General features: G+C 40.5%; 1 long non-coding RNA gene across 1 annotated transcript; it reads right to left on the bottom strand.

Annotated features, from left to right (window-relative positions):
- Window positions 1–874: 874 nt before the first annotated feature.
- LOC139023539 (uncharacterized) lies at window positions 875–4,939 on the bottom strand. Its single transcript, XR_011474672.1, has 3 exons — window positions 4,876–4,939; window positions 2,374–2,544; window positions 875–2,243 (listed from the first exon to the last, which is right to left on the bottom strand). It is a non-coding gene; the product is annotated as an uncharacterized lncRNA (long non-coding RNA).
- Window positions 4,940–5,293: the final 354 nt, after the last annotated feature.

Raw genomic sequence — 5,293 nt, 5'->3', positions numbered from 1 at the left:
AACCTTCCCAGTTAATCACACCATTCTAAAGTGGATCACACAGCCTCTTCCTGTTTGATGTACGAAGCTCTGACTGAAAGTGTCTCAAAGAAAGCCCAACGTGACATTATTCTAAAACAGTTCTAACACAGCAGATCTATGCTCTCTATGACCTATGCAGAGAAAATAAAACGTTTTGAGCATCACATATTTTTGTTTAAAACAAATTGTTTAAAACAGATCATAGACAGGAATCCATAAGCCTACATGTCAAATGTAATTTCATGCCGTTTTAGAGACTTTGAATATACTGTATCCTATTTTCTAGATCCTCTACAAATAAGCGTCATTCATACCACTACTGTGTGTAGTGTAAAGCATAGCGCCAATATTCCCTGAGTAAACTCAGGGACAATAAACTAATTTGAGCTGGCGAAGGTTATAAACTGACAATAAAAGGTGATTGAGACAAAGATAAGCTGTGTTAATAAAGAAGTCAATTCACTGAAAGCAACTTGGAGAAAGTCAGAGAGTAGACATGTCTATTCATATACACTACCGTTCAAAAGTTTGCAGTCACTTAGAAATGTCCTTGTTTTTGAAAGAAAAGCTAATTTTTGTCCATTAAAATAACATAGATCAGAAATACAGTGTAGACATTAATGTTGTAAATGACTATTGTAGCCAGAAACTAACAATTTTTTTATGGTATATCTACTTATGTCAGGCGGTGGTTAACTGGTGCAGTGAATCAGGCGCAGGAGACCAGAAATTAGTGTAAAAGGTATTTCATTCCACGACAGCACCAGTATACAGACAATACTCAGTGCCGAGAAATACAGGTCACTCGAAATGAACGGGCGTATATACATAACCCGGCAAACATAACCAGCCGACAAGTACCGCCATGAACAATCAATAAACACGCTGTTACGCTCGTCAATGGAAGGATCGGACCAAGGTGCAGCGTAGTAGGCGTACATTTTAATTTATTAAATGAAACAGAGAGAAAAAAATTAACTAAACGTAACGTCTAGTAGGGCTAAACAGCACAGTACCAAAACAAGATCCCACAAACTACAGGTGGAAAAAGCTGCCTAAGTATGATCCCCAATCAGAGACAACAATAGACAGCTGCCTCTGATTGGGAACCATACCCGGCCAACAAAGAAATAGAAAACAGATTGCCCACCCTAGTCACACCCTGACCTAACCAAATAGAGAATTAAAAGGATCTCTAAGGTCAGAGCGTGACATACACACACTAACATGTGGGAAACAGAGGGTTAAATAATGAACATGTAATTGGGGAATAGAAACCAGGTGTGTAGAAAACATAGACAAAACAAATGGAAAATGAAAAGTGGATTGGCGATGGCTAAAAGACCAGTGACGTCGACCGCCGCCAGAACAAGGAGGGACCGACTTCGGCGGAAGTCGTGACAACATAGGCGTACAGAGGCCCATTATCAGCAACCATCGATCCTGTGTTCCAATGTCATGTTGTGTTAGCTAATCCAAGTTGATCATTTTAAATAGCTAATTGTGTGCAAATAAATGAAAAGACTAAATTCTACAGCAAATGTCTTATTTGATATTTCCTGCTCGTTTCCTCTCCATAACTGATCCAGGGTCTGTTATGTCGATGACTAAGATACAAATCAGGCGCGGAACTCACTGAGTCGACAAAATGTGTTTAAGAAATAAATTTTTAAAAAATCGGCAAGACAATATTTTTTTTTAACCTAAAACATTTTATAAAGACATTTATAGTACAATATTACAGGCAATGGGAATGTTGATCACAGATCAGAGCAGTGATTGACTGAGGGTATGATGCATGTGTAATGTGGTGCGTGCTGGTGGCAGGGAAGTTAGGAGAATGAACTTGGTAAAAACGGAGCTGTTAAATAAACATCAAAACCTCCGAAAACCAGAATATACAAAATAACAAATAGAGGGTGCAAAACCTGTCGCACACCAGAATAAACAATAAACACCTACATACAACAAACAATCTCCGACAAGGACATGAGGGGAAACAGCGGGTTAAATACACATGTAATTGATGGGATTGGAACCAGGTGTGTAGGAAGACAAGACAAAACCAATGGAAAATGAAAAATGGATCAGTGATGGCTAGAAGGTCGGTGACGTCGACCGCCGAACACCGCCCGAACAAGGAGAGGGACCGACTTCGGCGGAAGTCGTGACAGCATGAGTTGAGGTGTTAAGAGGTTTGACCAGTACAGGACAGGATTTGACTGGGAAGACAAAAAACAGCCACACAACACACTACACAGTCAGACAAAAGATCTAAGAATGAGTTAGTCTATGCAACGAGTAAAATCATTGTGTAATAATGTGTTTGTGTGTGTGATTGACTCTACATACAGTAATGAGAGAAAATTGATAGGGTTACTCAGTGCTTGGAGGAGAAACATTCAATGTGCCAGTGGATGAGCGGGCACATGAGACGTGGCTTCAGTTCATGTCAGGAGAGAGTTGACAATGGTAGTGGAGTGGAGTCATCACCTCTTAATCAGGGAACAGGAAGGGACTTAGCTGTAAATACAAATAGCAGATACATTACATTACAGCTGCGCCATCGTAAGTTTGGACAACGAGTTTCTCTATGAACTTAAACTCAGCCATCTCAAAATTCATCAAGTCAAACAGACTGCACATCTCGCCCACTTGACACATCAAAGTATCCCGAGAAGCATTCCTGACAACTGCAAACAGACTGGTTACATCATAGGTCCCAGAGCAGTGGGGCAATTTTTACCCTCTGGGGCCTGGAGTTTTTCCTTATATGATGAAAACCTGTCAAACTGCAGCTAGCTTAGATTTGTTCATATGAATTATATTTAGACTATGTAAGGAGGGGGACTTCTTCTACCCAGACAACAGAACTCACAGGTCTGAACTTGCTTTATGCATGTTTCCATGATGCAGGCCTATGCAACTATAGGCCTTACATAACATTTACTCACATCTGTCATCACTACTATGTTGACTGATTCATTCCAGTTAATAATTGTGGATTAAAAACGTATAGGCAGCCTAACCAGCCCGATTTTGAACATAAACTACATTTGATCACATTCACATTTTCTCCTGACACACAAATGGACTATTAAATACATAACATTACCAATTAGTTTACCCTGACCAGATGGACAGGGCGTATAGACTGTATGCAGCTGCTCTTATTAGCAGACTACAGTTGATCAGACTGAAAAATAGTCTCGCTTTCATCCCATACAGCAAGTTAGATCTCTAATGTTTCGGTGTAGCCTAGGCTGCTGCAACATTTACGTCATTTGTTTTTTCTTGTGTCTGTCTGGAGTGATTATGTGTTATCATCTTTGCTAAATAAATACTGGAGGAAAGTGGAAAGCCTACTTGAGCGCACGTGAAAGAATGCGCTGCATTAACCTCTAATATTTTAATGGGTTACAAGATAGATGCAACCTCAGAGATGACATACAATGGCGTACAACACCAAAAGGACATATTTCATTACTTAGTCTCCACCTTGCTAAAAAGGGAACCAAGGGGGAGGAGATTGTCCTCCAAGGCCCAAAGAGGGAGTGACTGACGCACAGACAATGTGGAGAAAAGTGATTGGTTCCCCATTACTCACACCATCCCTTCACATGGTTCATATTAAATACACATTTCCTTTGCCCTATTCTCTTTCTGATATTCTGCATAGCAACAGGGACATGTGATCGACAAGCCTGACTCCTCCCATCTCTTGGCCCCAGGGTCCATATGGGGAAGGAAGTGCAGCTGCTAACACAAAGGGAGACATTCTAATAACAAGAGTTCAACAGTTAAATCATAAGCATATTCTGCAGATAGATAATTAAGATGTCTTATGTTACTTAGCTAATTCTGATTCTCCTACCACAGTACCCCAGAGAATGAAAGGGGTTCTTCAACAAAAAGTCCATGACATTTTCGGCAGCTTTGGCCATTCTACCATTCTAGAGGAGAAAACTGCACACTCTCGCTGGTAGCTAGCTAGCGACTGAAGTTAAGGCAAATTTAAATACATTTTGACACAAAAATAAAGTTATAAAATCAAGAAAACAATTTATAATATACCTCCGTCTCCTGTAATTTGAAAAAACTCATTTGAATTCAATAATATCCCAAAAATGCTCAACTAACACTTCTCACTCTTAATCTCTATCCAACAATGTCACCAAGCTTTTCATTACATAGAACCCCCATAATGCTCTGTAGCAATATCCCAATACAACTTACTAGATTAATTCTCTGATCGTAATTCTATGATTGCAATATGAACTGACATGTTGTCCATCCAAAAGCTTTGATTGGTTGGAGGATGTTCTCCAGAAGTGGTCATAATTACCATGCATGTCTATGGAAGGAGGTGAGGCCTATGAACCTCCTAGGATTTGTATTGAAGTCAATTGTTACGTACACCTCTTGGAGGGAACGCAACACCCTGCTACACTCAACTTCACGTGGAGTGAAAGAGGTATGTGATTGTAGGTATGGGTAAGGATGACAGAGAGAGAATATTATCATTTACAGGGAATTTATTTCCTTAACACGGTAATTGTGGGGAAAAGGGGCTGGACGGAACCAAAGCAAAGAAAGTTCAAGTTAAAGAGCCCCCTCTCCTACCTTACCTGCCCACTACTTACCTATCCTTAACGCCACCTGGCGCGCTAACCAAAATGCATGGGGTGGTCCGCCCAGGTCTTACCTAGTGTGCATAGACAGAGTATGCCCACAGGCCTCTTGACTAAACACTCCCAAGGTGCCTTCCCCTTTCCCCCAGGGAACAAATGAAATACAAACTTAAAGTGAACAATTTCAATAATCAAAAACACAGTCCTTTTGACATACACATACCTCGGCAGGACCGGCTACAAAATACTTCACAAAACCTGTCTCTGAGCAACAACCAACACAGGACATCAAAGAAGCTCTCTCTTCCTTAAAGGAACACTGGCTTTTCAAGCTGCAGAAGGAGTTTGTAATTGAAAACAGCTGTTTCCCCTGATGAGAGGGAGGGTTCAGAGCTCCAGTCAGCTGCTTAGAATCCAGGAAGCCATTTCTTGAAATACACACATACAAACACATACAAACACATACAAACACATACAAACACATACAAACACATACAAACACATACAAACACATACAAACACATACAAACACATACAAACACATACAAACACATACAAACACATACAAACCCGAAACAACACAGAAACTGGGGAACGTAACATCAATGTAGCCAGAGGAGGACGGAAGCCAGCTGTTCTCC

Source organism: Salvelinus sp. IW2-2015, linkage group LG4p, assembly GCF_002910315.2.
Source record: "Salvelinus sp. IW2-2015 linkage group LG4p, ASM291031v2, whole genome shotgun sequence".
NCBI lineage: Eukaryota > Metazoa > Chordata > Actinopteri > Salmoniformes > Salmonidae > Salvelinus > Salvelinus sp. IW2-2015.
Note: the sequence above shows the minus strand (reverse complement) of the source record. Positions and strands in the feature narration are given on the sequence as shown.